The sequence below is a fragment of the Schistocerca piceifrons genome, chromosome 7 (genome assembly GCF_021461385.2).
Source record: "Schistocerca piceifrons isolate TAMUIC-IGC-003096 chromosome 7, iqSchPice1.1, whole genome shotgun sequence".
NCBI classification, from domain to species: domain Eukaryota; kingdom Metazoa; phylum Arthropoda; class Insecta; order Orthoptera; family Acrididae; genus Schistocerca; species Schistocerca piceifrons.
In genome coordinates, this window is record NC_060144.1 from 272,179,309 (window position 1) to 272,205,418 (window position 26,110).

General features: G+C 42.2%; 1 protein-coding gene across 1 annotated transcript in view; it reads right to left on the bottom strand.

Moving 5' to 3' along the window:
* LOC124804621 (putative Ras-related protein Rab-33) overlaps positions 1–26,110 on the bottom strand; it is a 123,758-nt gene that overhangs the window by 25,500 nt on the left and 72,148 nt on the right. The gene's annotated exons all lie outside the window — the stretch shown is intronic.

A 26,110-nucleotide genomic window follows, 5' to 3' on the forward strand; every position in this document is an offset into this window, starting at 1 on the left:
AGACAGGGAACGTGTACAGGAGTGTGTCCCGAAGGAGTTTTTGCGCCTGAAAGGCACTCTCAGTTTCCAACAACAAGGTACCGTTACACATCCTGGTACAAGACTTGACAGGTCTGGCTATGGCATCTACACCCTTCTGAATAATGAAAAGGTTGACAGATGAAAAATCCTTTCCGTCCTCAGATCTAGAAACTGCGAGGAACTTTGGGGCAGGCGGTAGTACTTTTGTCACTGGTGGCTGGTCAAGTTTCCGTTTTTGGGCAGAAGTCAAGAGAGAAATCCATTGCGGATGACTCCCCCATGATTGCCAATGTCTCCGATGGCGCGCTCCTTCCTTGTGGGGACCCTCTCAGAGGGCGCTCCCGCCTTAGGTGAATGTTTACTCCTCAGGTCACACCTCCCGAGAAACAGACAGAGGGACCAATCGGCATGGTTGGAAGGTGTCAGCTCGGGCAATCACCCCTCCCCGGGCCTGGCCTTTACCAGGGGGCACACACGGGTCCTACTTGTCTACCCAGGGCGGGGAATTACTCTTTACCCCGTCACTGGCTACGCGTGAGAACGCGTGGGTCGGCCTTCAGGCACACACAGGGAGGAAAGAAGAATAGGAAAAAAAGGGAGAGAGGGAGAGAAAGGACAGACTGTCTCAAACACCAAGGTGGAGATCATAGGATGGACAAGAAGGCAAGGAGAAGAAGGCAAGGTAAAAAGTAAGGAAGACAGTGAGAGAGGGAGAAGGACAAAGAAAGGAAGTAAACAAAGGAAGGAAGAAACCAGAATAAGCGAAAAACCAAAATGACCACAAATGTAAGTTGTTTAACCGTCCGTCTCTGGACGCAGGTGCAAACTACCCCCTTGAGGGGGAGGGACTCCTTTTAGTTGCCTCTTACGACAGGCAGGAATACCTCGGGCCTATTCTTACCCCGGACCCGCAGGAGGTAGAAACAATCAATGGCTTCTCTGCGCGATAGCAGTGGATATACTATCGAAGGCAGTGCTGCCAAAGCAGAGTTACTAAACACAGTCTTCCGGAATGCCTTCACAAAAGAAGACGAAGTAAATATTCCAGAATTCGAATCAAGAACAGCTGCCAACATGAGTAACGTAAAAGTAAATATCCTCGGAGTAGTGAAGCAATTTAAATCACTTAATAAAAGCGAGTTTTCTGGTCCAGACTGTATAGCAATTAGGGTCCTTTCAGAGTAATCTGATGCATTAGCTCCATCCTTAACAATCATATACAACCATTCGCTCGACAAAAGATCCATACCCAAAGACTGGAAAGTTGCACAGGTCACGCCAATATTCAAGAAAGGTAGTATGAGTAATCCACCAAATTACAGGCCCATATTGTTAATGTCAATATGCAGCAGGATTTTGAAACATATATTGTGCTTGAACATTATGAATTACCTTGAAGAAAACTGTCTATTGACACACAGTCAGCATGGGTTTAGAAAACATCGTTCTACATCTACATTTATACTCCGCAAGCCACCCAACGGTGTGCAGCGGATGGCACTTTACATGCCACTGTCATTACCTCCCTTTCCTGTTCAGTCGGGCATGGTTCGCGGGAAGAACGACTGCTGGAAAGCCTCCATGTGCACTCGAATCTCTCTAATTTTACATTTGTGATCTCCTCAGGAGGTATAAGTAGGGGGAAGCAATATATTCGATACCTCGTCCAGAAATGCACCCCCTTGAAACCTGGGCAGCAAGCTTCTCGAAACCTGGACAGCAAGCTACACCGCGATGCGGAGTGCCTCTCTTGCAGAGTCTGCCACTTGAGTTTGCTAAACATCTCCGTAACGCTATCACACTTACCAAATAATCCTGTGACAAAACGCGCCACTCTTCTTTGGATCTTCTGCATCTCCTCCGTCAACCCGACTGGTACATCACACACCGATGAGCAATACTCAAGTATAGGTCGAACGAGTGTTTTGTAAGCCACCTCCTTTGTTGATGGACTATATTTTCTAAGGACTCTCCCAATGAATCTCAACCTGGCACCCGCCTTACCAACAATTAATTTTATATGATCATTCCTCTTCAAATCATTCTGTACGCATACTCCCAGATATTTTACAAAAGTAACAGCTACCAGTGTTTGTTCCGCTATCATATAATCATACAATAAAGGATCCTTCTTTCTATGTATTCGCAATACATAACATTTGTGTATGTTAACGGTCAGTTGCCACTCCCTGCATCAAGTGCGTATCTGCTGCAGATCTTCCTGCATTTCGCTGCAATTTTCTAATGCTGCAACTTCTCTGTATACTACAGCATCATCCACGAAAAGCTGCATGGAACACAACTAGCTCTTTATTCACATGAAGTGTTGAGTGCTATTGACAAGGGATTTCAGATCGATTCCATATTTCTGGATTTCCGGAAGGCTTTTGACACTGTAACACACAAGCGGCTCGTATTGAAATTGCGCACTTATGGAATATCGTCTCAGTTATGTGACTGGATTTGTGATTTCCTGTCAGAGAGGTCACAGTTTGTAGTAGCTGATGGAAAGTCATTGTGTGAAATAGAAGTGATTTCTGGCGTTCCCCATGGTAGTGTTATAGGCCCTTTGCTGTTCCCTATCTATATAAACGATTTGGGAGACAATCTGAGCAGCCATCTTTGGTTGTTTGCAGATGATGCTGTCGTTTATCGACCAATAAAGTCATCAGAAGATCAAAACAAACTGCAAAATGATTTAGAAAAAATATCTGAGTGGTGCGAAAAGTGGCAGTTGACCCTGAATAACGAAAAGTGTGAGGTCATCCACATGAGTGTGAAAAGGAACTCATTAAACTTCAGTTACACGATAAATCAGTCTAATCTACGAGGGCAGTTCAATAAGTAATGCAACACTTTTTTTTCTGAAACAGGGGTTGTTTTATTCAGCATTGAAATACACCAGGTTATTCCCCAATCTTTTAGCTACACAACACTATTTCTCAACGTAATCTCCATTCAATGCTACGGCCTTACGCCACCTTGAAATGAGGGCCTGTATGCCTGCACGGTACCATTCCACTGGTCGATGTCGGAGCCAACGTCGTACTGCATCAATAACTTCTTCATCATCCGCGTAGTGCCTCCCACGGATTGCGTCCTTCATTGGGCCAAACATATGGAAATCCGACGGTGCGAGATCAGGGCTATAGGGTGCATGAGGAAGAACAGTCCACTGAAGTTTTGTGAGCTCCTCTCGGATGCGAAGACTTGTGTGAGGTCTTGCGTTGTCATGAAGAAGAAGAAGTTCGTTCAGATTTTTGTGCCTACGAACACGCTGAAGTCGTTTCTTCAATTTCTGAAGAGTAGCACAATACACTTCAGAGTTGATCGTTTGACCATGGGGAAGGACATCGAACAGAATAACCCCTTCAGTGTCCCAGAAGACTGTAACCATGACTTTACCGGCTGAGGGTATGGCTTTAAACTTTTTCTTGGTAGGGGAGTGGGTGTGGCGCCACTCCATTGATTGGCGTTTTGTTTCAGGTTCGAAGTGATGAACCCATGTTTCATCGCCTGTAACAATCTTTGACAAGAAATTGTCACCCTCAGCCACATGACGAGCAAGCAATTCCGCACAGATGGTTCTCCTTTGCTCTTTATGGTGTTCGGTTAGACAATGAGGGACCCAGTGGGAACAAACCTTTGAATATCCCAACTGGTGAACAATTGTGACAGCACTACCAACAGAGATGTCAAGTTGAGCCCTGGGTTGTTAGATGGTGATCCGTCGATCATCTCGAACGAGTGTGTTCGCACGCTCCGCCATTGCGGGAGTCACAGCTGTGCACGGCCGGCCCGCACGCGGGAGATCAGACAGTCTTGCTTGACCTTGCGGCGATGATGACACACGCTTTGCCCAACGACTCACCGTGCTTTTGTCCACTGCCAGATCACCGTAGACATTCTGCAAGCGCCTATGAATATCTGAGATGCCCTGGTTTTCCGCCAAAAGAAACTCGATCACTGCCCGTTGTTTGCAACGCACATCCATTACAGACGCCATTTTAACAGCTCCGTACAGCGCTGCCACCTGTCGGAAGTCAATGAAACTATACGAGACGAAGCGGGAATGTTTGAAAATATTCCACAAGAAATTTCTGGTTTTTTCAACCTAAATTGGCCAAGAAAAAAAATGTGTTGCATTACTTATTGAACTGCCCTCGTAAAAGCCGTAAATTCGACTAAATACCTAGGTATTACAATTACGAACAACTTAAATTGGAAGGAACACATAGAAAATGTTATGGGGAAGGCTAACCACAGACTGCGTTTTATTTGCAGGACACTTAGAAAACACAGCAGACCTACTAAGGAGACTGCCTACACTACACTTGTCCATCCTCTTCTAGAATACTGCTGCACGGTGTGGGATCCTTACCAGATAGGACTGACGGAGTATATCAAAAAAGTTCAAAGAAAGGCAGCACGTTTTGTATTATTGCGAAATATGGGAGAGAGTGTCACAGAAATGATACAGGATTTGGGCTGGAAATCATTAAAAGAAAGGCGTTGTTCGTTACGACAGAATCTTCTCATGAAATTCCAATCACCAACTTTCTCCTCCAAATGCGAAAATATTTTGTTGACACCGACCTACATAGGGAGGAACGATCACCACGATAAAATAAGGGAAACAAGAGATCGTACGGAAAGATATAGGTGTTCATTCTTTCCGTGTGCTATACGAGATTGGAATAATAGAGAATTGTGAAGGTGGTGCAAGGTTCTGAAATATGGTGCTACAGAAGAATGTTGAAGATTAGCAGGTAGTTTCACTAATCTAATGAAGAGGTGCTGAACTGAGTTCTGGAGGAAGGAGCTTTATACCAAAAGTTACCACATGTCGACAAATATGAGCAGATGGGGTAGGTTGGTGAAACACATCCTGAAACATCAAAGAGTAGTTAATTTATTAATGGTGAGAATGGTGGTGAATCGAGAAGAAAAGAGCTGCGTATCACAAGTTGACAAATAGATGGGATAGATCCTCAACATTACAGACCAATATCCTTAACATCGGTTTGTTGCAGGATTCTCGAACATATTCTCAGTTCGAATATAATGAATTTCCTTGAGACAGAGAAGTTGGTGTCCACGCATCAGCATGGCTTTAAAAAGCATCGCTCCTGTGAAACGCAACTCGCCCTTTTTTCACATGATATCTTGCGAGCCATGGATGAAGGAAGGGTATCGGAAGGATGCCATATTCCTTGACTTCCGGAAAGCGTCTGACTCGGTGCCCCACTGCAGACTCCTAACTAAGGTACGAGCATATGGATTTGGTTCCCAAATATGTGAATGGCTGGAAGATTTCTTAAGTAATAGAACCCAGTACGTTGTCCTCAATGGTGAGTGTTCATCGGAGGTGAGGGTATCATCTGGAGTGCCCCAGGGAAGTGTGTGTTGTTTTCTATCTTCATAAATGATCTTTTGGATAGGGTGGATAGCAATGTGCGGCTGTTTGCTCATGATGCTGTGGTGTACAGGAAGGTGTCGTCGTTGAGTGACTGTAGGAGGATACAAGATAACTTGGAGAGGATTTGTGATTGGTGTAAAGAATGGCAGCTAACTATAATATAGATAAATGTAAATTAATGCACATGAATAGGAAAAAGAATCCTGTAATGTTTGAATACTCCATTAGTAGTGTAGCACTTGACACAGTCACGTCGATTAAATATTTGGGCGTAACATTGCAGAGCGATATGAAGTGGGACAAGCATGTAATGACAGTTGTGGGGAAGGCAGATAGTCGTCTTCGTTCATTGGTAGAATTTTGGGAAGATGTGGTTCATCTGTAAAGGAGACCACTTATAAAACACTAATACAACCTATTCTTGAGTACTGCTTGAGTGTTTGGGATCCCTATCAGGTCAGATTGAAGGAGGACACAGAAGCAATTCAGAGGCGGGCTGCTAGATTTGTTACTGGTAGGTTTGATCATCATGCGAGTGTTACGGAAATGCATCAGGAACTCGGGTGGGAGTCTCTAGAGGAAAGGAGGCGTTCTTTTCGTAAGTCGCTACTGAGGAAATTTAGAGAATCAGCATTTGAGGCTGACTGCAGTACAATTTTACTGCCGCCAACTTACACATCGCGGAAAGACCACAAAGATAAGATAAGAGAGATAGGGCTCATACAGAGGCATATAGGCAGTCATTTTTCCCTTGTTCTGTTTGAGAATGGAAGAGGGAGAGAAGATGCTAGTTGAGGTACGAGGTACCCTCCGCCACACACCGTATGGTGGATTGCGGAGTATGTATGTAGATGTAGATTGATAGAATACATTCTGAGGCATCAAGTAAAAATTAATTTAGTAATGGTGAGAATTCTGGGGTCACATGGCATGGATGTAGGCTGCAAGGCATTATACAGAGATGAATAGCCATGCAAAGGATAGACTATCATGGAAAGCAAAATCAATAAAATCCCTGGATAAAGACCATAACAAATCTTTTATCTTTCCAGATGATTCTTTGAGCAACTTACATATACTTGTGTACCAGAACATTCCATTCCTGATCATGCACTGCTAACTCTCATTTTCCAGGCATTGCTTATCCCTTGCACCTTAATATGGTATGGCCATACTCCTGACATTTGAAGCAGCATCAAGTGCAAAAAATCCACCCTCAATAAACTTCAACAGGTTAGTTGAAATGAATGCAATGACAATAAGCTGTGAGAAACACCAGTATTTATCCACTATTTTTCATAATTTTTCACTTCACCGACCCCTTCACTTCACTGTCCCTTTTTTAGTTTTTATGTTTCCATGTGTGTAAGGTAATTGCATGATATCAAACCTTGGGTCTCTTAATTACAAGAAAAACGTTTTCTCACATTATATATGATCTGTTACAAAATTTCCCATCTAAATTTGATTAAAGGTGATCAAAAAAATGAGTTATGTGAGCACCTGGGCACTGAAGCTTATCAGTGGTCCATTAGAACCCCTGGGAATGCTGTTGGGGGAATTTGTGCATTCTACTTTCCCTCACGAGTGAACCTCATACATCTGACATGCAGCAGATGCCTTATCTGTGAGGCAGGTGCCTCAGAGCTTGTACGCTAATGTCTGTTTCAGTTCAATAGGCATCCACCTCATCAATTTGCAATTTACTTTGAGGTTAAGGTTTTTACTATGGAATAGTGTGCCAACATAATGATCTGTCTAGTTGAGCCAAGATCCTCACTCTCTAACACTCACAACATACCACTGTTACACACAACTATGGCCACTTACGGATGTCCAGAATTTAGAGCACTTGAGGACTGGTAATGTCGGAGACCCCCAGCAAAGTATTGGTGGGTTCGTCATGCCCATATCAAGGATTTATTTGCATAGTCCCTTTGAGGGATGGTGTGGAGAGTTTAGCATATGCTTCCTATAAAGGTACAGCAACACTATGGTAGTTACATAAACCGACATATTCAGATAGAAGTAATCAACACAATCATAAAAAATATTTGTTTTAGTCACTAGCTGCATTTTTTATTTTGTCTACTGACTAATGGTTTCAATATCAAGTGATATTCTTGGTGAAAGTTTAAGCATATATCAATAAGATAAGCTAATGGGAATTAGAGGTAGTGTATGTGTCACAGTAGAAAAGAAACTCAGATCCAACAAAATAGAAATGGAGGCTGCATGTGAGAGTTCTGGCAAGTCTCAGTATCTGGGGTGGGCACAAAATTATTACTGGATCCTTCTATCGACCACCAGACTCACTTCCTGAAGTAACTGAAAACTTTATACTAAAAATCAGCTCACTATTAAGCTTGTTCCCCAGTCATGCTGCAATCATCAGAGGAGACCTTAATCATCCACTAGTCAATTTAGATAATTACAGTTTTGTTAGTGGTGGTTGTTACACGACATCCTATGAAACATTACTAAATGCCTTCTCTGAAGTCTACCAAGAACAGAGGATTTAGAACCCCACTCATTATGGGAATATATTAGGTATGATGACAAGAAATAGATCTGATCTCTTTGGGATGTCCACATCAAAAATGGTTACCAAAAAATGATTGCCAAAGTAGAAATGACAATTAAAACAACCAGAAAGATTTACATGCCCAGTAAATTAGATAAAGAACCAGTAGTGTTGTAATCAAAACCCTGGCAGAGAATGTGATTCAGTTGCTCCAGTCTTGGGTGGTACTGAGTCATGAGGGGAATGCTCCTCTGTGACCGGACAGTGGGACTTTGGGAGGGGGTGATTGACTGGAGAGATAAGATGGAGAAGATCTATTTATGTACAAGGTTGGGAGGGTAATTGTGAAGATCTGTGAGGCACTCAGTTTATTTCAAAAGGGACTGATCATCACTGCAGATGAAATGGCCAGGTTGTTAGGTTGTAAGGAAGGGACTTCTTGGTGTGGAGTGGTTTGTAGGTTTCTTATGGATGAAGCTATTGATGTAGGAAGAGGTCAACATCAAGGAAGGTGGCTTATTGGGTTTTGTAGCACCAAGTGAAGCGAATGGGTGAGCTGTGTGTGTGGTTGGGGGCGGGGGGCGGGGGGGGGGGGGGGGGGGGGGGGTTCCCGGAGGAATGTGGACAGGGTGTCCTCACCTTCGATCCAGTGATCAAAGATGTCATCAATGAATCTGAACCAGGTGAGGGATTTGGGATTGTGGGTGTTTAGTATGGATTCCTCTAGATGGCCCATGAACAGCCTTGCATAAGATGGTGCCATGCGGGTGCCATAGCTGTACCCCAGATTTGTTTGTAAGTACTGTCCTCAAAGGAGAAGTAATTGTGGGTGAGGATACAGTTGATCATGTCAGCTAGGAAGGAGATTGTAGGTTTGGTATCTGAAAAGTAGGTAGTGTTTAATAGCAGTAAGATCTTGGACATTAGGGATGTTAGTCTAAAGGAAGGCGCATCAATAGTGATGAGCAGGGCACTATGGTGTAAAGGAACAGGAACTGTGGAGAGTTGGTGGAGGAAATGCTTGGTATCTTTTATAGAGGAGGGTAGTTTGCAGGTAAAAGGCTGAAGGTGTTGGTTGATGAGTGCAGAGATTCTCTCAGTGGAGGCATAGTAACCGGACACAACGGGATGTCCTGGCTGGTTGGGTTTATGGACTTTAGGAAGCATGTAGAAGGTAGGGGTGTGAGGAGTGGGAGGTGTGAGGAAAGAGATGGACTTCACGGAGAGGTTCTGGGATGGACCTAAGGAATTGAGTAGTGACTGGAGATCCCGCTAGATTTCTAGAATGGGGTCACTGTGGCAAGGTTTCTAGGTGTAGGTTTCTGATAGCTGGTAGTCCTTCTGCCAGGTAATCCTTGCGGTTCAAAACAGCAGCAGTTGAGCCATTGTCAGCAGGTAGAATTGTAAGGTCGGGATCAGTTTTTAGGTGGTTGATTCCAGTTCTTTCTGCAGCTGTAAGGTCAGTCTGCTAGATGAGGGATTTGTGGAATGATGGTGAGGCAAGGTTCGAAGTTACGAACTTCTGGAAAGTTAACTGAGGTTCATTTGGGAGCGATGGGGTGTGGATCACATTTGGATGGAGGAGTGAACTTAGTCAGGCAGGGTTCAATGGTCTTTGGTTAAGTCTGATTAGCAGGTTTGGTGGTGAAAAAGTGTTTCCACTGTAGGGACCAGGAGAAGGAAAAAGGGCCTTTTTATAAGTCCTGCATGAATGAATTTGGGAGTGGGGCAAAAGGTGAGTTATTATCAACAGTGTGATCGTATGGGGGTATCAAGTGAAATTTGTGACTGGATTGAGGAATTTTTTGCGAGAGACACACATCAAGTTTTTGTGGATGACGAGTCTTTCACAGAAACAGAAGTAAATTCCGGCATGCCCCAGGGACCTGTGCTATTCACATTATACAGGGTGTTACAAAAAGGTACGGCCAAACTTTCAGGAAACATTCCTCACACACAAATACAGAAAAAATGAGCTCTAACATGGAAATTAACCATTTCCGGACACATGTCCGCATAACATATTTTCTTTCTGTGTGTGTGAGGAATGTTTCCTGAAAGTTTGGCCGTACCTTTTTGTAACACCCTGTATATTAATGACCTTATGGACAACAGTAATAGCTACCTCAGAATTTTTACACATAACACAGTTAACTATAATGGAGTACTGTCTGAAAGAAGCTGGGTAATTATTCATACAGAAATGAATTATCACATAGTCTCATTCATAGTTAAGCAAGTGGAAGACTGTAATTCGTTGGTAGAATACTAGGGAAATGCATTCATTCTGCAATGGAGACTGTATGCAAAACACCTGTGCAATCTGTCCTAGAATACTGCTCAAATATGTGGAACCTGTACCAAAGAGAACAATAGAAGATACTGAATGGATACAAAGAATGGCAGCAGAAATGGTCGCAGCACAGGTTTGATCAATCCATGGGAGAGTGTCACAAAGATGGTGAAAGAACTGGCAAACACTTGAACACAGACACGAACTATCCAATGAAAACCAACTCAGAATAGAGATTGCGAAAACAAGATTAGACTAATTACAGCACACAAAGAGGCATTGAAGCAATCACTCTTCCTATGCTCCATACACAAGTGGAATGAACGAAAGCCTCAATAACTGGTACAATGGGACATTTCTCTGGCAGGGACTTCACAGCAGTTTCAGAGTATGGATATAGATGTAGTTGCAGAAGTAGATGTACCTGTATCAGGCCATTTTACGATCAAAACATGACAGTAGAAAATAATTAAAATATTTTTAAGAAACATTTACAAAATGTCTTTTTTTCTATGATAGCAAAAGTATGGTATAATGTACAACCTTAAAATATAAGCAAACCTTTACTGATTGTGTGCAGTTGTCAAGCTCACTAACAGCAAGTAAGTGTGTCAATAATAACAACTTCATGTGGCTCAAATGGCTTGGTGCAAGTCTTTTTATTAACTGCACTTCTACAACTTGCATATCCCTAAGTTACCCCAGTTGTCTGACTGGAGAATGGGAATCTAAAGCTTAATGTAGAATCCAAACAACATGTTTCTGCTGACTCCTCAATCATTGAGAGGTGAAAGCTAGGTTAAAGCAAAGACTAAAAAATTCATAATCCAACCATGATTCAATCCTTTGACCTCACAGTTTCTTGACACATGTTGTACCACTAGACTGCCAGGCTCGACAGTTCATCTATAGGTTCTGATGAATGAGTTTGCAAGTATCGAAATATGTAACATATAAGGCCTTATCTTTTGACTGCACTGACTTAGAAGTTTAAATAATTTACGCCAACATGGGGCATAAACCTTAGTATTTGGCATAAATTTCAACTTGATACCTCTCCCCATTCATGAGAAAAATGGGCTTAACAACTGGACAGAGAGACTGACAGACAGACAAGTTAAGTGATTCCTACAAGGGCTCCGTTATTACTTACAGATACGGAACCCTAAAAATGGCATACAATTTTGAATGTAAGATAAGTAATCAAACAAAGAATAAAACCTTAAAGGCAGAATGACACATCTAGGTTTCTGTGTTTCTATACAATGTTTGTACACTGTCGACTTGATCACGAATATACTAAACAAGTATGTGTTGTTTGTAATAATGGCATTATATACTGAGAAACAAAATTATTTATGTTGAAAAAGATAGTCAGCATCCTGAGGGAACAGTGGTGCCACCAAAATGTCCATCATACAGGGATACTGCTTGGGTAAACAGGAAACTGGAAGTGCCAGCTGCAGAATAATATACAGTCACATTATGCCACTATTCCTTCTGAATGCCAGACACCTTTTCAATGTAAATAATTTTAATTTTCAGCAGTAATGTCACTATTATCAATAACACTTACTTGAATAAAGGATTCACGATATGACTGATATTTTATCGTGGTTTAAATAAAGGAAAGTCCAGGATGGAATGTAACAATATAATGAGTTGCCACTCACCATGCAGCAGAAATTCTGAGTCGCAGAAAGACACACAAAAAGCCTGTTGGCCAGTTAGCTTTCTACCAACGTGGCCTTTGTCAAAAGTAAACAACACACACACACGCACACACAAGCCCCCCCCCCCCCCACACACACACACACACACACAAAAACCTCAGTCTAGTTGGGCGGTGTGCTCAGCAATGGGGGTCCAGTTGCTTCTTGGCCACATCACTTGTAGGTCACATGACTGGTTTCACAGGTAGCGCTGGCTTTGGCGGCCAGGTGATGTTTGTGACCAGACTGGAGTGATGGAGATGGGAGGATGTATGTGACAGGTCTTGCATCTAAGTCTATTACAAGGATATGAGCCGTGAGGCCAGGGGTTGGGATCAGAGGTTGTGTAGGGATAGACATGGATATTGTGTAGGTTCAGTGGTTGGTGGATTACCACTATGGGAAGGATGGGAAGATGGTGGGTAGGACACTTCTACTTCATGGCTTGGCAAAAGGTAGTTGAAACCCTGGCTGAGAATGTAATTCAGTTGCTCCAGTCCTGGATGGTACTGAGTCACAAGGGGAATGCTCCTCTGTGGCAAGACAATGGGACTTTAAGAGGTGTCAGGTGACTGGAAAGATTAGGCATGGGAGATTTGTTTTGTACATGGTTAGGAGGGTAATTGTAATCTGTAAAGGTATCAGTGAGAGCCTCGGTATATTTCGAGAGGGACTGCTTGTCACTACAGATGCAATGGCCACAGGTGGTTAGGGTGTATGGAAGGAACTTCTTGGTATGGAATGGGTGGCAGCTGTCGAAGAGGAGATATTGCTGGTGGTTGATAGGTTTGATATGGATAGAGGTATTGATACATCCATCTTTGAGGTGGAGATCAACATTGAGGAAGGTGGCTTAATGCGTTGAGTAGGACCGTGTGACGTGAATGGGGGAGGTGTTGAGGTTCTGGAGGAATGTGGATAACATGTCCTCACCCTCAATCCACATAGCAAAGATGTCATCAATGAATCTAAACCAGATGAGGGGTTTGGGATTCTGGGTGCTTAGGAGGGATTCCTCTAGATGGCCCATGAACAGCCTGGCTTAGAATAGTGCCATGTGGGTGCCATAGCTGTACTCCAAATTTGTTTGTAGCCTTCAAAGGAGAAGTAATTGTGGGTGAGGATAGAGTTGGTAATGTAGACAAGGAAGGAGATCGTTGGTCTGGAATCTGTTGGTGATTGGGAAAGATAATGTTCTAGAGTGTAAGGCCATGGGCATTAGGGATGTTAGTGTAAAGGGAGGTGGCATCAACAGTGACAAGCAGGGCACCATGTGGTAAACAGGAACTGTGGAGTGTCAGTGGAGGAAATGGTTGGCATCTTTTGTATATGAGGGTAGGTTGCATGTAATAGGTTGAAGGTGTTGGTCTGCATGAGCAGAGATTCTCTCAGTGGGGGCACAGTAACTGGTCACAATGGGGCATCCTGGATGGTTGGGTTTGTGGACTTTAGGAAGCAGGGAATGGTAGGGCGAGGAGAGAGATGGACATGGGGGAGAGGTTCTGTCATGGGCCTAAAGATTTGAGAAGAGACTGGAGATCCTGCTGGATTTCTGGAATGGGGCCACTGTGGCAGGGTTTGTAAGTGGAAGTATCTGACAGCTGGCAGACTGCTTCTGCAAGGTAATCCTTGCAGTTCAAAACAACAGTCGTGGAGCCTTTGTCAGCAGGTAGGATTATAAGGTCAGGATTAGTTTTTAGATGGTGGACTGCGGTTCTTTCTGCGGATGTAAGGTTAGTTTGCATGTTGAGGGATTTGGGGAAAGATGATGAGGCAAGGTTCGAGGTTAAGAAATTCTGGAAAGTTAACAGGGGGTGATTTTGGGGCAGTGGGGATGTATCATGGTTGGATGGAGGAGTGAACTGAGTTAGGCAAGGTTCTATATTGGTCTTTGGTTGAGTCTGATTGGTACAGTCAGTGGCAAAAAAGTGTTTCCAATGTAGGGACCAGTAGAAGGAGAGAAGGTCTATAACAAGTCCTGCATAACTGAATTTGGAAGTGGGGCAAAAGGTGAGGCATTTGTAAAAGAATGATACTTCTGTGGGGCTGAGGCTTTTGGAGGAAAGGTTCATGAGTGTGTTTTGGGTCTGTCTAGCTTATGGATTCTGTATGGTGGTGGAAGGCAGTTTTGGAGGGTGGGGTAAATGTATTAGGTCTGCGAGACAGGGTTTGTCAGCTGTGAGGGGACGTGGGGGAGGAGGTGGTTGTGAGGTGGTGTACAGTGGTAGCCTGAGGCGGATTGTAGAAAGGGAGCAGGTTGGAGAGTTTTCTGAGGTGGCGTTGTGCATGTTGCTCTAGTTCCTGTTGGGCAAGTATTTCAATGTGTGTTACGGGATCCAGGAATTTGGGACCGCACAGCAGGAGTAATTTACGGATGGAGAGAAGGTACTGCAAGGAGGTTTGGGCCTGATCAATATGGTTTGGCATGGCTATGTTGGTAACGGCTAAGGATTGGTGAAATCTAAACAGGAGGAGGTCACTGTGGAAGGAAGGGCAATTTGATAGTAAGGCCACTTGGTGGGATTCCATGAGCCAAGCAACAATGTAGGAACAGAATGTGGGACTGGGTTCAGGCTAGGGATAAGGAAACTTTTCTGTATTGGCGCAGATGGAAGGAGCAAGGATCCCTGGTTCTCAAAAAAAAATGCATAAAAATACATAAATAGTGGTTTATATAAATCTTATACAAACAGTGAGTATAAACATAATGACCTAGTTTTATTAGAGTAGGGACTGTTTCATCCTTTGTTTTATTATTTCTTTCCTCACATTCCACATTTTATGCTATTTTTATTTTCTTCAATATATTTTACTTTGTAATACTTTTTAAGAGAGGGAGAGAAAAAAAAGGGAACTTCTATATAGGGGGCACTCTTAACACTTCTTGCCATAGTTTGTGTCAATTTAAAGCATAGCTCTGACCTTTACTTTTAGTATATGACACATTTATTTAGGTAAACAAGATTGATAACTTCATGAATGGGGTTGCAATTTATAGCATACATTTGCTATCAGAGAGGAAAAATATTTGTAAATGTCTTTAAAAAAATTTTTAATATGTAATGTCATTTTTTTAATCACAGAATGGCCTGATGATGGTACTTGGTACAAAATCCAGTAGTTAGTAGACAAAATAAGAGTGTGACAATGGACTGAAGCAAATAATTTGTTTCTGACTATGGTGGTTACTTGGGCCATAACTTGATTGACATATTTTTTTTTTCCTCAACTGCAACTGTCTCTCGTATTGAATTAAAGGATGGAGAGCATTTGCAACGTGATGTCTCATCAAGCTATAAGAAATCTGGTAATGACCAAATGCTGTCTCGTGTGACAGACATATTATGAATCCATTTACCAGAAGCAAGAGTGTCTGTCTTGAGCATTATCAATGCAGCAACTTTAAGTTCTTGGCTCTCTTTTCGAATGCCAGAAGTGGTAGTTTTCAGTTGGCACTGGTATCAATTTCAGCCAGTTGAATCACCAACGAAACTCTCTGATGGACAAACTTCGTGCAGGCTCAGGATCTGAATCCAAATGACCACTGTCTGCAAAGAATTCTCTTACCATATGTACTACCCAAACGTGTCTCACAGGACCAGTCTGCTAATACCAGTCTCCTACCTTCTAAAGTCCTCAGAAGTCCAGTTGTGTATTTTGTTAGACTAACACAACTGGCAAGAAGGACAGAGCAGAGAAACAATTTAGTCAAAGCTTGGCTGCTGTTTCCATAATGAATCTGTCAATATATGTCTGAACAGCTTATATGTGTGTTCAGGCACATCAGTGGTGACAGCACATAAATGATTGGCACTCATGTAACTCTAAACAACAAACGTTTATTTACAGATATATGTTGAAGATAATCAAGATCTTGAGACTAATAAATTGCAGTAAAATAATTCTATGCATGATGTGTCTCTATTAAACAAAGAAGTTCTCACAGTCTACTCCCCAAGGAGTGTCACTAAATAAAACAACCACTGAAGCTGAATCAAGAACGCCTCTGGCTGCTGGCCTGTGAACTCACTGTCAGCTACAAAACAGAGTAGGCAACTATCTTACTGGCTCCTCAGCCGCTAGGAAGAAGGAGAGCACCATCCAAATCTCTTGCCACAAAATGAAATCATTGTCTGGCAAGTGTTCTCTGGTCACGTTGCGTGTCTGTTTTGGATGGTAGTGCGTGTGTTTGAGACTGAGGCTGGTTTTGACGTGTAGGCAGCATTTCTGGAAATAAGTATGCTGTTTTCAGCCTGCTTACCACTTAGTACAATATCCAGTGTTTGTTCTCCTTTTTTGATCAGCTGTATGGATTTTGCAGAGATCATTTGACATCATCTGTACACAATATAATATATATGCCCATTAGCGGGTCATGATGCATGTGCTCTTCTGTGAATGAAGCCTTGATGTGCGTGAATGCATGCAATGTAGTTCCTCAGGTGGCAAATGAAACCTGATAGGTCATGGCTCAGTAGCTGTCCTGATCTCGGACTCCTGAATTCACCGGGCAGTCAAAATGTTCTGCCACAAACAAGCCCAGCTGACAATGGGTCTTAGTTCATTTCATACATGATGCAAAGGCTAAGTAAGACCGTAGTTAATATAGCAGTCCTGCTGGTGTGTGATACATTAATGCAGCCTTTACAGAACTGTGGCATCTTTCAATCATGCCATTGCTCACCAGGTGGTAATTGGTTATCGGAGAGTGTCAGAGAATTTGATAAATTGGTTGAATACCTCCATCTTGAACTGTTGGCCATGGTCCATAGTAATGTGCAGTGAGCAAGTGGGAAACCCAATTTGAAATGAAGGTTAGAGTTATTGATTCCACCAATGAGTTATCGAATGGTTAAGCTTCTGGTCAATGGATAAAATGATATGTGGCAGTCAGTAAATAACACTGACCATGAAACGGAGGAAATGGACCCACAGCATTAATGTGTAATGCACAAAATGCAATGTCATCCAGAAATTCTCCAATGGGCACATACACATGGTGGGCTATTTTACTGCACTGACTCTGAAGGCACGCATGAGCCCACTCATGACAATTCTACTGCAAATCAATCCAGATAAAATGTTCTGACACCTGGTGGGTGGATGCTCTAGTCACAATGTAGTTTGACATCAGAACCAGGCACATTACCAAGTTGTAATTGAGGGCTCAACGATACATCGTGCAGTAACTTTCAGAGATCCTCACCAGATTCTTTTATCTTTGTGAGCTGAACAAAATCAATAGAATCTGTCGCATTGTTAACCTGTAACAGACAGTTGGTGGCCATGTTGTTTATATCAGAAATGTCACTGTTGAATTGAGCAATAAATTCCAGTTGGTTGTACTACTGTGGTGAACATTTGTTGTTATTTCTGAAGGCATAGGTAAGTGGCTTATCATTGCTAAATATCGTGAATTCTATGACCTCCAACCATGGCTGAAAGTATCTGACTGCCTTGTACACAGACAGAAGCTCACAATCATAAGCATTCTATTGTTGTCGAGAAATGGATTGCTTATGCGAGAAGAGGGCAAATGGTTGCCAACTGCCACCAACTTGCAGCTGCGGAACACTGCACCAATAGTTGTCTGAGAGGCATGAAGCTTACTTAAAGTGCTGCATCCAATGCAAGGTGTGCCAGGAGTGCAAGATTTGCTAGGCTCTGCTTCACTACTTCAAAAGCAGAGCTCATCTCTTCTGTCCAATGGATGGCTGAATTCCCCTTAGCCTTGAGTCCAGGAGTGCTGCAATTAGTGGTTCTTTCACTTTGGCTGAGTGAGGAAGATGTCGCCAGCAAAAATTCAGCATCCGGAAGAAATGGTGTAGCCCTTTGAGGGTTTATAGCCATGGGATCTCTACAATAGCTTCCACATTCTCTGATAGCGGCAATGATCCTGCAGGTGAAATCAGATGGCCCAAAAAGTTGATCAGAGGGTTAGGTTTAACAACACACTGTGCTGTTCTAGGCATTTAAAAATCTCCGCCAGATGTTGCTGATGCTGATGCATTTCTGCTGAAAAGACGAGGGTATTATCCAAGCATGCAAAGCAAAATGACAGTCTCTAAAGCATGGAATCATATGAGTCTCTGCCATGACTGAGTGGCACTGCACAAATCATATGTCATACCAAGACTGTCGAATATGTTGAATGGAATGATTAAAATAGTCTTTGGCATGTCTTTGTTCACCACAGGAATTTGTGTAAAAGCCTTTGCACAGCCCAGCGCAATGAAAACAGCTGCACAATTGAGCGCATTATTTTAGTCCCTTAACAGAGGCACTGGATATCTGTCCAGATTTTTTCTCGTATTCAAAGCTCAGCAATCATTACACAGGCTCCAGGCACCATTCTTTTTAGGTAGAAGATGGAGGGGTAAAGACCAAGGACCAAGGACTGCAAGAAGGGTGAATAAAATCTTCTCTGAGCACTGAGTTGAATGCCACCTTTGCAACTGAGAGAGACAACTTAGAGTTAAACATCAAGGATAGCCTGAAACTGGTGGCCATTGGTAGTTTTGATAAAATGCCAGTGGAAGTGGCTACTGCTGAGCTGTTGATGGTAAAAAGTCAGAATGAAGTTGGTGGCCAACAATTATAGAGATAAGACTGTGTGAAAATGCAAAGAACTGAACCTGTGTCCGAAATGAATCTCCATCTGATTTTCCAGTCATTAATATAGCCACATTGACTGACTGACTGACTGACTGACTGGCAATTGGATGCACATACATCTAATTGTTGCTGTCATTTGAGTAGGTGTAAGGTGAAAAAGACATGGGACAGTGATATGCATATTTACAGATGGTCGTAGTCTTGCATACACGAGGTATAAAAGGGCAGTGTAATGGCAGAGCTGTCACTTGCATTCAGCTGATTCATGCAACAAAGGTTCCTACATGATGATGGCCACTTGACAGGGATTAACAGACTTTGAATGCTGAATGGTAGTTGGAGTTAGGGGCATGGGAAATTCTACTTCGGAAATTATTAAGGAATTCAATATTCTGAAATCTGCAGGGTCAAGAGAGTGCCAAGAATGCCAAATTTCAAGCGTTACTTCTCATCACAGACAAGGCAGTAGCCGATGGCCTTCACTTAACAACCGAGAGCAGCGGCATATGCTAAGAGTTGTCAGCACTAACAGACAAGCAAACTTAGAGAAATAACCATAGAAATCAATCTGAGACATACGACAAATTTATCCATTAGGACAGTGCAGCACAATGTGGTGTTAGTGGGCACTGACAGTAGACAACCAATGTGAGTGTCTTTGCTAGCAGCTCCTCTCCAGGGCTCATGAGCATATCAGTTGAACCCAAGGCAGCTGGGAAACCATGGCCTGGCCAGACAAGTCCCGATGTCAGTTGGTAAGATGTGATGGTAGGGTTCAAGTGTGGTGCAGACTCCCGAAGACATGGACAAGGCACAGTACAAGCTGATGATGGCTCAACAATGATGTAGGCTGTATTTACATGGAACAGACTGGGTCACTGATTGGCAATGGTTATGTTCAGCTACTTGGAGACCATTTGCAGCCCTTCATGGACTTTATGTTCCAAACAATCATGGAATTTTTGTGGACAACAAAGTGTCATATTGGACCACAATTGTTCATGACTGGTATGAAAAACATTCTGGACAATTCGAACAAATAATTTGGCCACAAAGATCGCACAACGTCAATCCCGTCAAACATTTGTGAGACATAATTGAGAGGACAGTTCACACGCAAAATCCTTCACCAGCAACACTTTCGCAATTATGGATGGCTATAAAGGCAGCATTGCTCAATATTTCTGCAGGGGACTTTCAACAGCTTGGTGACTCCATGCCACGTTGGGATGCTGCACTATGCCGGGCAAATGGATGTCCAACATGAAATTAGGAGATATCCCATCACTTTTGTCACATCAGTCTAGGTGACTGTTTTGTGCCACTTAAAACCGAAAAGTTTAATTTGGATTAATTGCATGATGTTCTGCACTAATGACCTCTACCTTTGTTATAGTTCTGTGGAGCAAATCATTCATCTGATGACCAGAGTGTCTTAAGCCACTCACATCACTGCTGAAGACGAGGAACTGTTGCATGGCACCTCTACAGTACCGACTGATGGTGGCTTTATTGCATCCTGAATCCTCTCACCCAGATCTGTGATGGCATCTAAGAGAATTTCCGTCTGAGATACTGCTATGGCTTTAACATGAGGCAGATCATGCATTACTAATTGGAGGCAACTTTTAACCTACAGAATACAGACTGGGATGCCCATGCATTCATTGTTACCATCTCACTTAGTGAATTGACATTACACATGCATCAGTACTGTTACGCTGAAGTAGGTCCTACTCATGTGCTTCCTGTTTCGCAGTGAAGCACACATGTGGAACATAGTTAAAAAGTGTTGAGAAACAGGTTGCTCTTAATGCTTTGGGAAAAAAAAAAAATCCTGCTTTGAAGTTTTCCGAGGGACTGTATTCAATACAGTTGAGATGGTAATACAGGTTGAATGTACAGCAGAATCAGTAGCATCGTAGATTGAGAATGAGGTGCAGTTCGTGGATCACTGGTTCACGTCTCGCCTAACTCATCATTTATTTTTTTTTTTCAATTTGGAATACCTATATCTCACAATTGTAAAATTCATCATCGTTTTTTACGAATGGTGCATATTTTATTGTTTCTAATTACACACTGCACGCGAAATTCCTGTTTTCATTTCAAATATAAATTCTTAATTGTCAATATTTTATGAAATTTGTTAATAAAGGTCACTTAAATTAAGAAAACATAACAATTTAACTTTTTAGGGTCAAAATAAAAAACCCAATACTGTTTATTTGAACTATGTCCATTGTTTTATATTACAGATGTAGTCTCACACAAACCAGAGTGATAAATGTTGTAGAAACATGAAAAACAATCAGTTTCACAATACTGAGCACATCATACAAATTCCGCATGTGCCACTGTACCATTTCAATATGAACTCAACAGAAATGATATGGAGCCAAGTTAATGGATTTGGTCCAAGACATAACAGGACTGTTAAGCTGTCTGACATACTGGAACTAACAAACACAGCTTTATTGCATGTCATTGCTGAACACTGGCAGGATACAGAATGGCATGTCATAAAGAAGAGGAGAAAATGCAGCACCTGGATAGCTTCATGGATTCTGTTGTTGATTGACTCGTTATCAACGTAGCTGAGCAGTGGCTGGCTCATGTTATGCTTTGCATTAAACCTTGGTTGCTATTCTGTGTTTAGTCTACTGCAGTTATAGCGATTATGCTGTTATCCTCTCTCTCCGTGAGTGGCAGCAGCAGCGTGTATCGATATTCGCACCCTTGTACTATCTTTGGCATTGCGCTTATAGTTTCCGGCTGTGCACACGGGCAGTTGGTCAGTTGGCGTGGAGCAGTGAAGAAGTCTCCGTGGCGCGTGTCTGGCCAGGGCCACTGGCGGTGTCCACGCGCGGTCGGAGTGTGAGGGGCTGTTCCGATTGCTACGAGGTCCGTGCCTCACCGAACTGACACAAAAGTTGAGTCTTTACTTAATCTACCAGCCAGCCCCAACTGTTCACATTGTGTCATTTGAATTTTGTTATAGGCTGTTGGGACATTCCTGCGAGCAACAATGTGTGTTTTCAAGTTGGTGATATTCTAGCCGCCCTCCTGTGCAGTTTAACTTAACTTGATTATTTTTTAATTGAAGTGCACCAGCAGAATCTTCTACCTTATGGCCTTTAATGTTCCGGTTACCTGCTCTGGCCACTGACGTAAATTCAGGCAGTGTATTTTCCTCATCGTGTTGTGGCTGTCCAGTACAGTATGTAGTTTGACAGCCAAATGTGTAATTCATTGTGGGCGCCAATACCTTCTGTGTTGTTCCATTGAACTCCCTGTTGTGTGCTGGTTGGGTGGAGCGGAAGTTATCCTGTCACTTGGTCCATTGACTGTCTGTCGGTTGGGCTGCTGTCGGATTGAGAATTGTTGCGCCGACTGCCAGTCTCATCTAGGGAGCATTAGTGTTTGAATTTCAGGCCAACCCTTGGAAACTTCTGAGTGCCGTTTGATGTGCTGCCTTTTCTTATTTGTCCTTCTTGCTTGTTTGTGAGTGGCTTCTAGCCGATTTTAATTTAAAGTTGTTTAGCCCTTAAGGTGTGAGATTGTTTGGGCCTTGAGCATAATTTAGAGAAATGTTTTAAGTAAGGCTTTCTGCCTTTTAAATTCAAATTCCTGTTTTTGAGTCTTAAGTTATTGGCCTTCAGCCCATTTTAAATTAAAGTTGTTTTGCCCTTAAGGTGTGAGATTGTTTGGGCCTTCAGACTAATTTAGACAAATGTTTTAAGATGAGACCTTCTGCCTTTTAAAATTCAAATTCTTGTTTTTGAGTCTTAAGTGATTGGCCATCCGCTGGCTTAAAATTAAAGTTGTTTTGCCCTTTTCCCTTGAGGCGTCAGACTGAATGGCGCATTTAGCAGGGAACTAAGTTCTAAAATTAATGTTTGGCTTGCTCTGTTTTTAATGTTTTCTTTACTATTGTAATGTTTGTCAAATGAATAAAGTAGTATGTTCAAGTGCAACTGACAGCCACTCATTTTGGCCCCTTTCCACAAATTAAACTATCTGTCCTCTCCTGCAGGTATAGCAGGAGATCTCAGTAGCAGATGACGGTCCTAGAACTGAATTGGAAATGGAAGGAGCTAAGAGATTACCAGATGACTCACTGTAATTAATACCTTCAGGGGCTTCAGTATTCAACAGTATGGTGAAACTCCTGCAGTATGCTTCTACATCACACATGGCTCGTTCAGCAAAATTATCACTCTTGTTTGTAATTAGAACACTATGTTAGGTGAGAATGAGAGTATTTTATGCTTTCCGTCTGGTCACCTACGAAGAGTGCGGGAGTGCTGGAGTTTTACCGAATATCATTTCATTCTCTTTAAAAATTAAATGGCATTCAAAGCTGTATTGTTTCTTTGCTTGTCTCCCTTTACATCTGAATTGCAACTGCTCGCATCATTGTAGGTTGGTTGGATCAGCTGGCTGGCCAGTGCTGTCCATGTTTAATGCACTGATAAAGCTGTTGTCCCGCATTATCACTTATTTATGTGCATCTAACGCAGCATAAGATGTATGCTTACAATCGTACTTGACTGTACTAGACACAGCTTGGCTTCCACTCCATGTGAAATGAAATCCAATGAGATTCAAGCAAACGCCGGACAATACATGGCGTAATGTTTAGACCAGGTTTATTGTTATGATGAAGAGATTGTAGTAAGTGGATTAAGGACAGAAAAGACCCACCATGGTTTAAAAATGAGATTCTGAAACTGCTGAGAAAGCAGAGGCTGTTGCGCCGTCGGTTCAGAAGAGAATGTACAAATGATGACAAGCAAAGGTTTGTACATATTCATGCATCTGTGAAAAGATCAATGCATGGAGCATACAACTACTACCACTGTCATACCTCAGCAAAAGATATGGCAGTGAACCTGAGAAAATTCTGGTCCTTTGTAAAGTTGAGTATTTCTACGGCTTCCATCCAGTCACTTGTTGATCATTCTGGTGTGCCAGGCAAAACAAAAGCTGAAGTTTTTAAATTCACATTCCAGAAATCATTAATGCAGGAGAATCATACAAACATAACATTGTTTAACAGTCAAAGAGACTCCTGTATGAACGGCATAGTAAGAAGAATTGCTGGCGTACAGAAGCCACTGAGGGAATTGAAAACAAACAAGTGACCAGGTCCAGATGGAATCCCAATTTGGTTTTTCTAAAAGTACTCTACAGCACTGATGCCTTACTTAGCTTTCATTTATCACAAATCTCTCATTCAGCACAAAGCCCCTAGGCGCAGATGACTCTTGTGTATAAGAAAGGCAAAAGAATGGACCTGCAAAATTACAGACCAATATCCCTAACACTGGTTTGCTGCAGAATCCTTAAATATTTTCTCAGTTTGAAGATAGTAAATTTTCTTGATATCAAGAAGCTAATGTCCACATATCAGCATGGTTTTAGAAAGCATTACTCATGTACAACTCAGCTTGCCCTTTTCTTACATGATATACTGCAAACTATGGGTGAAATACAACAGTGTCTATATTTCTAGAAAGCGTTTGACACAGTTCTCCATTGCAGGCTGTTAAAGAAGGTATGAGCACATGGAATAGGTTCACAGATATGAGAGTGGCTCAAAGAGTTCTTAAGTTATAGAACTCAGTATGTTGTCCTCGATGGCAAATGCTCATCAGAGACAAGAGTATTAGCAGGAGTGCCCCAGAGAAGAGTGATAGGACTGCTACTATTCTCTACATATGTAAATGATTTGGCAGACAGGATCGGCAGCAATCTGTAGTTGTTTGCTGATGATGCTGTGGTGTACAGTAAGGTGTTTTCGTTGAGTGACTGTAGGAGGATACAAGATGACTTAGACAAAATTTCTAGTTGGTGTGATGAACGGCAGCTAGCTCTAAATGTGGAGACTTATAAGTTAATGCAGATGAATACAAAAAACAAATCCATAATGTTTGGATACAGCATTAGTAGCATCCTGTGTGACACAGTCACATCGTTTAAATATCTGGACAGAACATTTCCGACTGATACGAAATGAAACAAGCAAGCAAGGAAAGTAGTAGGAAAGGCGAATGATAGACTTTGGTTTATAGTGAAAATTCTAGGAAGGTGTAGTTCATCGGTAAAGGATATCAAATACAGAACAGTAGTACAATCTATTCTTGAGTACTGCTCAAATGTTTGGGATCCATAACAGTGAGGAAGACATCAAAGCATTCCCGAGGTGGGCTGTTAGGTTTGTTACTGGTAGGTTCGAACAATACCAAGTGTTACAGAGATGCTTCGAGAACTCAAATGGGAATTCCTGGAGGGAAGGCAACTTTCTTTTCGAGGAACACCACTGAGAAAATTTAGAGAACCGGAATTTGAAGCCGATTGCAGAACTATTCTGTTGCCTCCAACATACACTGCACGGAAGGACAATGAAGATAAGATATGAGAAATTAGGGCTTATATGGAGGCATCCAAATAGTTGTTTTTCCCTTCTTCTATTGGCAAAAGTGGAACAGGAAAGGAAATAACTAACAGTGGTACAGGGTACACCCTGCCATGTGCCCTAAGGTGGATTGCGCAGCATTGATATAGATGTAGATCTAGAAGTGCAAACGAAGTTATGTGTCGGGTGCAGATCCCCCATCGCCCTAACTTCACAAATGCCTTAGATGTTGAGACGGCTTTCCGTGTCTGATGTTTTCTTTCATTAACAGCTTATGCGCACGATCCTCTTGTGATGCAGACACTTAGTGAATCAACTGTGTCTTCAGTTTACTGTATAAATCTTGTGCAAGGGGTATCGTGATTACACCTCCAACTTCAGTTACAAAGTGGTCGTCGAGCTGACTGGTTACTCCCATGTAATGAAAACAAGCTTCCAGCTGAGCAAACCAGAGGGGCCAGATTATGAGGCCAGAATCACAGTAATCCTACAGTAAGTCATGATACTGTTGAACTTTGGGCGCCCACAAAGTTTTGCAGTTTAGTATTTTGAAAATTATATGGCCAATCACAACAATGTGTACACCTTCTTCTTTTTCTTTTTCTTCTTCTTCTAGTAACTGAAGGCTGGTCATGCTGGGGTCATCAATCTCAGAGTGGCTATGGGAATATACATTAGGTAAATGTGCCTCTATTAAGCAAAGAGTTTCTCACTGTCTAGTCCCCATGGAGCACTGATAAATAAAACAATCATCTATGCCAAATCAAGAGTGCCCTTGGCGGATGGCCCACGAACTTAGTGACAGTTAAAGGACACAGTACGTGACTGACTCATTCGTTCCAAATCTTTCACTCTACTGCAGAATGTACATTGTTACGAAACTTACTGACAAATTAAAACTGTCTTGTGCATCAATAACTTCAAGTTTGCCTGGAGACATTCTTCATTACAACAGCCATATGGTACGTTCTTCCTCTCCGGATTGTCACCCAAACAATTTTACATTTAGTGGAACAGTTAAGTGATGTAAATTCTACATTTCCATAGTTTCTGTGAGTGAAATGTAAATGTTATATGAATAGTACACTGCCGGTTTCCAGTAACA